The 11,575-nt window shown below is 38.4% G+C and overlaps 1 non-coding gene across 1 annotated transcript; it reads left to right on the top strand.

The window, feature by feature from the left end:
• The first annotated feature begins 9,682 nt into the window (after window positions 1–9,682).
• On the top strand, window positions 9,683–9,787 carry LOC123821236. Its single transcript, XR_006786087.1, has one exon. It is a non-coding gene; the product is annotated as a U6 spliceosomal RNA (small nuclear RNA).
• Window positions 9,788–11,575: the final 1,788 nt, after the last annotated feature.

The raw sequence follows: 11,575 nt of genomic DNA on the forward strand, positions 1-11,575 counted from the left end.
CAGAGAATCTGAGTAGAGAGTTTACTACTAGTGAAATTGAAATAGTAATAAAAAAAGTTCCTAGCAAACAAAAACCCTGGAGTAGATGGCTTCACAGGTGAATTGTAACAATCATTCAGAGAATTAACACCTCTCCTTATACTCCAAAAAAAGTTAAAAGCAAAAATACTCCTAAGTTCATTTTACAAAGCCAGTATTATCCTAATTCCAAAATCAGATAAAGACACTACAAAGAAATAAAATTAAGGGCCAATATGTCTGATGAACATAGATGTTAAAATCCTCAACAAAACATTAGAAATGGGATCCAGTAAAACATTAAAGAGATCATACACCATCATCAAGTGGGATTTATTCCATGGATGTAGGGTTGGTACAGTATCTGCTGATCAATAAATGTGATATACCACATTAAAAAATGAAGAATAAAAACCATATGATCAAATTAATAGATGCATAAAAGGCATTTGGTAAGATCAAGTTTATGATAGACTTTACCATTTAGGATAAAAAAATCTCAGCAAAGTGAGAATAGAAGGAACACATTTAAACATAATAAAGGCCATACATGACAAACCCATAGCCAACATCATACTCAATGAGCAAAAGTTAAAAGTGTTCCCCTTAGGATCAGGAACAAGATAGGGGTGTCTGCTTTTATCATTCATTCAACATAATACTGGAAGTCCTAGCCACAGCAATTAGACAAGAAGAAACAAGAGACATCAAATTGTAAAGGGAGAAGTAAAACTGTCATCATTTGCAGATGACATGATAATGTACATAGAGAAGCCCAAATATTCCACCAAAAACTACTGTAACTGATAAATGAATTCAGTTAAGTAGGATACAAAATTAATGTCTGGAAATCAGTTGCCTTTTTATGTGCCAATAATGAAATACCAGAAAAGGAAATTAAGAAAACAATCCCATACACAATTGCTTCAATAAGCATAAAATGCCTAGGAATAAGTTTAATGAAGAATGTAAAAGATATGTGTACTCAGAAAATTATAAGACACTGATGAAATGAATTGAAGAAAATACAAGTAAGTGGAAGCATGAACCACATTCATAGATAGGAAGAATTAACATCATTAAAATGTTCATACTACCCAAAGCAATCTATAAATTCAATGCAATTTTTGTTAAGATACCAATGGCATATTACATGGAACTAGAACAAATATTTCCAAAATTTATATGGAACCAAAAAAGACCTCAAATAGCAACAATGATTTTGGGAAAAAAGAACTAAGTTGGAGGAATCATGCTACCTAATATCAAACTATACTACCAAGGCTATAGCGATTGAAATAGCATGGTACTGGCATAAAAACAGACATATAGATCAATGGAACAGAATAGAGAGTGCAGAGATAAACTTATGTCTTCATAGTTAATTAATACATGGCAAAGGAGGCAAAAATATACAATTTTTTGTAAAGAGAGCTAAAGATAGTTTATTCAGTAAATGGCGTTAGAGAAATTGGACAGATATGCACCCCCCCACGATGTCCAGGCCTCGTGGTTCTCCCTCTCAGGGCTGCGGGAAGGGGAGAGTCCCCACTCTGCCAAAGCCACGTGGTTCTCTTTCCTAAAGCAGCACGGTTCTCTCTGGGATGCAGGAGTCTCCACTCCGTCAAAGCCGCATGGTTCTCTCTCCTAAAGCAGCACCGTTCTCCCCTTTAGTGGCTGTGCATGGCTCTCCTTCTCAGGGCTGCACACAGTTCTCTCCCTTAATGGCCGCCAAGTCTGTGTTTTTAAATCCCCGCGGCCAATCTTCCTCTGCAGCCTCATTTCCGACTCCTCCCACACTCGGCTTCACAAGCCAGAATTCGTATCCTTCCAGGTTTACTGGGCTGCCATCATGATTCTGGGCAGGCATGGCCCATGTCCTGGAGCCAATCTTCTCCGAGCTCCCACGCAGGCGCTGTAGCTTGGGGGATCTGCCCCCAGTTACGTCTTGGTGGGGAAGTTACTTCCATTCCCCTGGCTCAGAGATGATCACAGCTATTTAACATATCTAAGCGACCAGCCAAAGGCTATAGATATGTTAAATGACCATGCCAGAGGATAGCTGCAAGGCTGTTGCTATGCAAAACAGCTCTCAATGGCCTTGCTCCATTTGTCCCTTCCCCCAACCCACACCCTGGGTGGGGGGGATGGAGACATCTTAAAATCTCCTGGACACCTTAAGTTCTGGACCCCATTCAAATGCCCATTTGGGGTGCCCCCTCTAGGCTGCACCCTGTAACACGTACAGATGGCCAATAGACATATGAAAAGATGCTCAAGTCACTAATCATTAGAGAAATGTAAATTAAAATCACAATGACATATCATCTCACACCTATCAGAATGGCCATCATCAATAAATCAAAAAACAACAAGTGCTGGTGAGGATGTGGAGAAAGGGGGAACCCTTTTGCACTGTTGGTAGAAATGCAGATTGGTGCACCCACTGTGGAAAGCAGTATAGAGTTACTTCAAAAAATTAAAAATAGATCTGCCTTATGCCCCAGTGATTCCACCTCTGGGAATTTATCTGATGAAACTCAAAACACTAATTTGAAATAATATATGCACTCCTATGTTCATTACTGATGCGTGGGTCACCGGCCAGCAGTGATCACAGAACGCTGCGGATGGCTCATTGAAACATGAGAAAAAACATGCACAGAGACAACCAGGTCCTGTGGGGGAATAGGAACAGCAGGGCCACTCCTCATGTGGGGAGCTCTTGGCCACCCTCTCTCCTGGAGGGCGCCGTGGCCACCCTCCCTGATGGGGAGAACATGCTGTTCCCCTTCCGGAGAGGCTTTTTATTGGTTTCATTTGAATAAGAATTCAGGTAAAAGCTCATTACTCATTGCTAGGAAGTAAGGATCAAACAATAGATAACAAGGAAGTCTGAGGGCCTATTTTGAGAGCTGTAAGACTTTTAAGGAACAAACTAACTTCCTCCTTGGTCCGTTCTCATTCAACTGAGAGCATTCTAAACAAAGAAGGTTTCACAGTAATTTACATGTTCTTTCTTAGGCCTGATCACCTGGGGAATCCACCCTTTTCAGTTTCAGGCTTATGTGGAGCAAGGGAACTAAGGCAACCAAGAGATAAGGAAATTTTCTCCAGATGATAAGGACTCAGGCTTTGTCAAAGCCGAGGAGCGAGGGTCCATCATCCCCTTTTGCTGTAGCCCCCAAAGTCCTTCTTTTGGGGGCCTCCCACGTGATCGTGCCTGTCTGAGGTCATTCCCCCCTTGGGGAATCTTACCTGTCATTGGCTAATTGACCAAGCTTTGGGGTTCAGTTATGAATGAAGCAACAGAAGCAGCGCTCCTGCCAGGGAGATAAGCTTTTGTCTCCTTGCTGGCATACGGTTCCAAGGGCGTTCCCTTAGCCTTAGCCTAGGCAGAGGTTACAGATTCTGATACCAGTCAGGGCAGTTCCCAACACATTACAGCATTATTCACAGTAGCAACAATTTGGAAGCAGCCTCAGTATCCATCTATGTTACATTTATATGATAAAATATTACTCTGCCATATAAAAAAAAAGTTTTTCCCTTTGCTACATCATGAGCAGAACATTATGCTAAGTGAAATAAGCCAGTCAGAGAAAGACAAGTCCCATACGATTTCACTCATATGTGTAATCTAATGAGCAAGTGGAACTAACAAGCAAAATAGAGACAGACTCATAGATAGAGAGCAGGCTGACAGCCTGGGGAGGGAGAGGAGGTTGAAGGGTATCTTTTGATCAGGCAAAAAAGAGAAAATAGAATAAGAACTGATGGAAATGGACAACAGTGTGATCATTGCATGGGTGGCAGGAAGTGGAGGGGTGAAGTGGAAGAGTGTATTGTGGGAGACATGGTAATAAAAAATAAAATAAAAATGATGCAAAATTTTCTGAAAGTCATTATATCTTATATTTCATCCTCCATTAATTTGTGCTGCAAAGTTGAATGAATCACCTACTGTGAGACATTGAAGTGTTGAGGACAGAATGACAGGTAACATGAACATAAGAAGCAGGCAAGTCCTTGTTACTTTTTGTATATTAGTTCACTCAGTTTCTGAAATGGCATGAGTACTCTTGTTATTCCAACAAAGATGTTTACCTGAATAAATCTGTGTTCTAAAATCATGTCTGATCCTAGGCTTTATATAGTTCACAGAGAGATAGATAATATAAGTAGATGCTCTGAATAGGTTGGTTAATGATAATAAATTATCTTAGGGGTAAGTTCATTATAGTCTTTTCCTTGCTTGAGCTTTTCTTTGTTGCCTGCTCTAATATAATAATATTTCTAGTGTCAATAACAGACAAATTTTACATGATAATGGCTTCAATTTTTAAAAAAAGCATTTTGTAATATGGGTTTCAGCCTCAACAGTCCCCTGGGAGCCATTTCTAACTCTGACACAGAGAAGAAAGGTGAGTTATGAAGCCAGGCTGGCCATGTGTGTGGCTCAGTTGTACCAGATTTCATCATGGGAATATCAGTAATTTTCCACTATCTTGTCTTCAATCTTTTCAAATACCTTCATAATTTTCTTGGAAAAAGTTTATTCAAATGGCTTTGTATTTTAAATGATCCCCATCGCTATCGTTCTCTTGACTATCTTGTTTTTTCCCTTTGTGTTAGATTATTTTAGATGGCTTATGGTACCACAGAACTGAGGATAAACAGTAAGCAATGTCATTTTTTTCCTGAAACCTGAGTTCAATGGACAGGCCATCACTGAGTATCCCATCAAAGGAAAAAGATTCTGATTAATTAGATTTGGATAACAATTAAACTCTCATGGAGAACTTGAGAAATGTAAGTGAATTTCTTATTATGGAGAGGTGTAAGCTAAGCTCATATTCCTGAAGGAGAGAATCAAGTTATCATGATAATCTGTTCATTAAATTGAGTCATAATTGCAGGGTTTCACAAGATTTTCTCCATGAAACCCTAAGAAAAATGCTGCTAGAACCCATAATCTTGACTTCCACCTGCAGTAGGAGCTGTGGGCAGTCAGATATAGTGCTCCTGTCCCTGGACATGGGTCTCTGTGGTGGGTAAGGTGAGTGAGCTGTCACCTCAGTATCATGAGCAAGGGTCTAGGCCAGTACTGACCACAGCTCATGCATGGGCACAGGGACCAGCCCAAATTGAGGGTCAGCTGTGTCCAGACTCCAGAGCAGACTTAACAGGGTGGCCAGCAGGCTAGCAACAAGCAAATACATCCTATCCAAGTAGTGGCAGGGTTGTTGCCCTCTAAGATGCCAGAGGTCCCAGTGGCAATTACTGTGTCTGTTGGGATGTGACACCTGATGCAGCCACCTGAGAAAACCATCTTCCCCAGAACAACCCAGACATTCTCAGGAGTATTGCCCTCCTCAGGACTCATCAAGGTCAGTTGCCTTCACATGGACCAGATCCACAGCGAGTGTTGTGCTAGCAGAAGTGGGGAGGGAAATGAACTAACTCTGGTTTTTCATGACTGAAAATTCCCTTGCTGATTCTTACTTCTGTTCATGTTCAAAATGCCCAGTCAAATTTTCTAGTTGTAGAGACAAATTTCAGCTTGATACCATTTTTTAATTTTAGTGTAGCTTAGTTCTTAATTCCTAATTGGTTTGCCATATTTTTTGTGCTACATAAAACCTGCTCATAGTTTAATAAACCCTAAACATAATAACAACACCTAGTATGTGTAATGTATCTTAATTCTTCCTAAATCATCTTTACACACATTGTTTCAAATAGCCCTTACTGCTCACCTCTCAAAAATTACTAGTAGCAGATAGGTCAGGCATGAATATTTTCATTCTGCAGATGAGGGTATATGTGTACAGAGGTTGGGGGGCATATCATTGGACTGTAAGTGGCAAAAGAAACCTCAGATTTTGACGACACGATTCCTAGCTCAATGCTCATCTCTCATCAAACATCATTTCTTTTAACAATTTTCTTTTATATATTTCTTAAATATGAATTGTGTGCAGAGGTAGACTTGTTTGTAAGAAAAGTATCTTTTTTTTCCTGTTAAAAGATAGCCAAGTTCTAGTATTAAATTGTTTAATTTGGGAAATGCCTTAAATATGTAAACTTCCTTGGACATTTATCTGGAAATTCTGAATAATTCTAAATTTTCTTATATTCTATTGAAATTTTTCTAACATACTTTGCTGTCACATCCCATGACTACTAATAAAATGAGCTGTTGATTTGTGGGTTGCTGAGAGTAGATTTTTAAAAATCTCATTGCAAAAAAATGTAGCTGTGTGATGATGGATGTTAATTACACTTATTACTGTGATCATTTTGCAATATACACTTACAGCAAATCACAATGTTGTACACATGAAACTAATATAATGTTATAAGTCAATTGTATCTCACTTAAAAACCAGTAAAGGTAAAGCCACTTGAGAGAAAAGCTTATTTTTATCTTGGCATGCTGTTCTCTGTATATCAGTAGCTTCTGGGACCATCAATCTTGGTTCTTTAGTACCTAATAACAATCATTCATTTTTCATTTATCACATTTCTAGACTGAACTTTTTTTTAGTTGCTCTGGTTGGCACAGCAAGGGCCCAGTTTCTTATTCTATCATATTCTAAGATATATTTTTCTTTCTTTTAAGTGTACAGGCTATTCTTATATTTGACCAGCTACTAAGTTTACATTTGCATGTCATTTTTTAATGTTTTATAATATACATTTCTAATAGAGTTAACTCTCAAGTGTTATTACCAAGTCTACTTTACTTATTACATGTTTGAAAGAGGCAGAAATTAATAGCTTGTCATGAGCTAGACAAGCTTATTTTGTCTTTTAAGCCAAAATAATGGTTTCTTACTCAATAACAGTATTAACTATGAAGTTTAGAAATAAAGTTAGTTTTGTTTTAGTCCAGGATTTTTAACCAATTTAAGTAACAGTAAAATCTCCTCCCAGGAGAAAAGGAGATCAGGAAGCTAGTAAAAAGAAATACAAATATATCATTTGGATTTTATTATGTAAATGTCACACTTAAAAGATGACTACCTGAAAATATTACCTATATTTGAATACCTTTATTCAAACATACAAATAAAACTTTATAAAAGGAAAATATTAATTCACTCTTTTGGGTTAGCAGTAATTTTTGATAGCTTTCACCTCCGATCTCTTCAATAAATGAATGTCTTGTGAAGTATAAACTTATAGTATATTGTTTATTTACTATAGAAAATATTAAATTAATCATTTGTTTTTATTATAGAAATAATTAATTTTAATCTCTTCTTAGTTTTAATTTGCCTCTGTTTTATTTATAACCACTTACATTTTAAGTATTATTTTTAACAAGTTATTTTATACATGAGGAAACTCTTTACTTGAATAACAATAAAAAATGTGAAAAAATAAAGAAAAAAAGAAATAATTTTCAAGCTTTAGTATTTTATGTATTCTTCTGGGATAGGGTTTCCTGTGATCTGTAATTCTGTGCTTATCCTTCAATTGTTTACTTATGAATTTAAGCATGTACTTTCCATATGTAGGGCCTGCCTAGTAAACATGACTATTCCAACTCACAACTGCCTCTTTATTTTTCAGCAAATACTAACAAAAACATACACAACCAGGAAATAAATATACTGGTAAAGCAGTCACAAGGGCAGAGTTATGTGGGGTCAGCCCAGCATCTTCTTCCTTAGCTTAGAAGACAGAGGGTGAAGGTGGAGGTTTCTCTGTTGTACTGATGGTGTACTGATGTACTTTGATGGTGAGGTGTCTAGGATTCATTTATTCTTCTGACAAGAGACATTCTTAAGTATCACGAGCCACTTAAACTACAGCATCTTATCTACTTGCAGGTATTAGTCTTTAATATGAAAGAACTCTGCTGAGATTTCTTATAATTGTTTTTATTGTCTCCTCTGTATTATCCAATACCTTTCCAACCACAGACACCTGGCGACAGATGGTGGGGAAGTAATATTTGATTGTTCTTTTCTGCTTCTCCATCCAAAGTGATGGAAAGCCTGGCTCAAGTAGAGCTTTGTGTTCCTTAAATGAGTTGGTTCACACTTCCCCTAAGGAAGACACATCTGCAAACTCCATGAGATTTTGATTATCATAAAATACTTAGTCATACTGACCAGGTGCTATGTATCGGTTTTGGAAACCTAAGAGTTAACAGATCAGTGAAAATATTTCTTTTCCTATCAGTCATTGGTAAAGGAATTTGTATAACTGGAATATTTTTTTCTTTAGATCCTTTTCTGTTGTTGTCTCATTACTGAGTGGAGGATGTAAACTATTTTCTTAATAGATGATAGGGCATGGGGTGTAGGAGGTCCACAGTGCTGCAGGGGTGAGCCAGTGATGAGAGCAACAGACACAGGAGACACAGTAACTGTGACCTTTAATAATGACCTTAGTAGAAAGGGGTCAAACATCATGGTTACTGACCAGAATGGCTTATGTTTCTATTCTCACTTATTCTTTAAAGAAAGGTCGAGTCAAGAGCAAGGACTTCATTCACTCCAGTAGGGGTTGGAGGTTAGAGGGTGGTAGAGCTTTTATAATGAAGTTTTAGCAGTTAAATTCAGGGCAGGTGGATGTCCAGGGCTCCCTCTTCAGCCCTTCTCTTCTTTGTCAGTGGGACTGGTGATGAGAAGCAATGCTCATCCCACGTGTTTCCAAAGACATTGGTAAAGCCCTTCTTCCCAGCATACTCCCACCCATACATACATATAAGGAACAGAGGTTTGGGGACAAGCAAGGACAGGAAAAAAGGCAATTGGACACTCTTGGTTTAGGTTACTAAACCATGACTCTACAATGCAGAAAACACCTCTGGGAGATCCAGGCTGGTGGGGAATCATCCTTTATGGCTATGCCCTCTGACATATCCTGGAACCTCATGTTATATACAGCTCACAGAATATCCATCTCACTTCCCAGGGTCTTTATTCCATCCTTAATGTGACACACTTTATTTTAAAATGAATACTCTACAGTCAACTTACTAAATGTACAGCAAGTGAAAACTCAGGATCAGGAGGGGTGACTGAGGACACTTGTTTTAAATTTCATGAAGTAGTCATGTGTATGTGTCCTCCAAAGTGTCCCACCACATGGTAGTGACAGGCAGGGGCTTGATACTGTATTGATTGAATTAATGCTTAAATGGAAGGTGCAGGATTCATACTCCAATCTCTCATTCTTTCTATGCCAACATCCTAGCTGTAGCATTCAAGCCCTCAGGTCCCTCTTAAACGTTATCATTTCATAAGGAGTTTGTATGACCTAACTCCTGAGTGACCCTAGCCACCCATTATTTGAACTTTAGCACTGTTTTCTTTCATTTGGGACAATAAGCAACTTGTTTCCTTCTCTCTCTCTCTCTCTCTCTCTCCCATTCTTTTCCTTTTTATTTTCATTTTAGGGGTCCACCTCCTCCATGAGCCCTGTGGAAACAGCATGAGGAAGGGCAGGGCTTATTCCCTCATGTCCTCTGTGATGTACCATCATTTAAGGAGATGCAGGAGCTTAAAAAGAAAAACACTCCGGGAGGCTCCTTTCAAGTTAACATGCTGTGAAATAAATCCAGTGTCTCTGGAAACAGAAGAGACATCGAACCTTGGAGGAAGTGTATGTGGTTTTGACCCCAATTAAAAAAAATAAGTGGTCCATGCTCACTTCGGCAGCACAAATACTACAATTGGAACAATACAGAAAAGATTAGCATGACCCTGCCAAGGATGACATACAAATTCGTGAACAATTACACATTTTTTTAAACCATTTTCCTTACTCCTCCAACTGATCACAAAAAAAGAGTAGGGGGAAGCTGTGAACACCAGGATACAAAAAGGAGACTGCACCACTGAATCTCACAGGTATTCTACCACAGAAGTTCACACCATAATCACAGGGAACCAGAACAGATCAATTTAAGAAACAGAGGCTAACAAGAAGAGTCTCGCGAACAAAGAGAAGACAGAAACAATCCCCAAATGAAGAAAAAGGAGGAAGACTCAGAAAAAATGATAAATGAAATAGAGGAAACTCAACTATCAGATATTGAGTTCAAAACAATGATTATCAGGAAGCTCAATGAACTCATGAGCTACCAGAAACTACAGGGAAGCTACAACAAAGGCACTGCAAACTATATCAAACTATATCAACATGAAAAAGGTAATAGAAACTATCAACAAGGGCCAAGAGGAAATGAAGAATACACTTTCTGAATTAAAGAACACAGTAGAAGGAATGAAAAGCAGGATTGATGAAGCACAAGACCAGATTAGCGAATTGGAGGACAAAGTGAAAAAGAACACCCAAAAGAGCAAGAAAAGGAAAAGAGGCTCAGAAAGAATGAAGAGGGATTAAGGGAAATGGAAGATTATATGAAACGTAATAATATCTCTATAATAGGGATACCAGAAGGAGAAGAAGAGCAAGGGAGAGAACAACTATTTGAAAAAGTAATGATGGGAAACTTCCCTAATCTGATGGGAGAAAAAGTCACACAAACCCAGGAACCACAGAGTCCCAATCAAGAGGACCCCTAAGAGGCCCACCTCAAGACACATCATAATTAAAATGGCAAAATGGCAAGACAAAAAGAGAATATTAAAGGCAGCAAGGGAAAAACAGGAAGTAACATACAAGGAAGCCCCAATAAGGCTAACAGCTGACTTCTCAATGGAAACACTCCAAGCCAGAAGAGAATGGCAAGAAATATTCCAAGTAATGAGAACCAGATGTCTGCAACCAAGGATACTTTACGCAGCAAGGCTCTCAATCAAGATAGAAGGCCAAATAAGAAGCTTCCCAGACAAAAGAAATCTAAAAGAATACACCTCCACCAAACCAGCTCTGCAAGAGATGCCAAAAGGACTGCTTTAAGGAAAGGAAGGAAAAGAGAGAGAGAGAGGAAAACACGTACGTAAAAGGCAATGAATAAGTACCTATCAATAATAATCCTAAACAAAAAGGATTAAATGCTCCAATCAAAGGACATAGAATAGCTGAATGGATAAGAAAAAATGACCCACACATACGCTGCCTACAAGAGACCCACCTCAGGATAAGAGACCTGCACAGGTTGAAAGTGAGGGACTGGAAACAAATTTTCCAAACAAATGGACAGGAAAGAAAAGCCAGGATAGCTGTTGGGAGTTTTTTTTTCTGATACTCATATCAGACAAAATAGACTTCAAAAAAAAGTCCATAAAAAGAGACGCAGAAGGTCACTTCATAATACTCAGAGAAAGAATCCACCAAGAAGACTTAAGCATTTAAGGAAGAGCTAGCCCCTATCCTTCACAGACTATTCCAAAATCTCCAAAAAGATGGAAGACTCCTGAACTCTTTTTATGAGGCCAGCATCATCCTAATTCCAAAACCAGATAAAGACACAACAAAGAAAGAAAACTTCAGGCCAATATCGCTGATGAACATTGACTCTGAAAACCTCAACAAAATAATGGCAACTCACATCCAGCAACACATTAAAAAGATCATACACCATGACCAAGTGGGATTCATCCCAGGGATGCAAGAATGATACAATATT

Source organism: Phyllostomus hastatus, unplaced genomic scaffold, assembly GCF_019186645.2.
Source record: "Phyllostomus hastatus isolate PE091 unplaced genomic scaffold, TTU_PhHast_1.1 phas_contig_38, whole genome shotgun sequence".
Taxonomy (NCBI): Eukaryota; Metazoa; Chordata; class Mammalia; order Chiroptera; family Phyllostomidae; genus Phyllostomus; species Phyllostomus hastatus.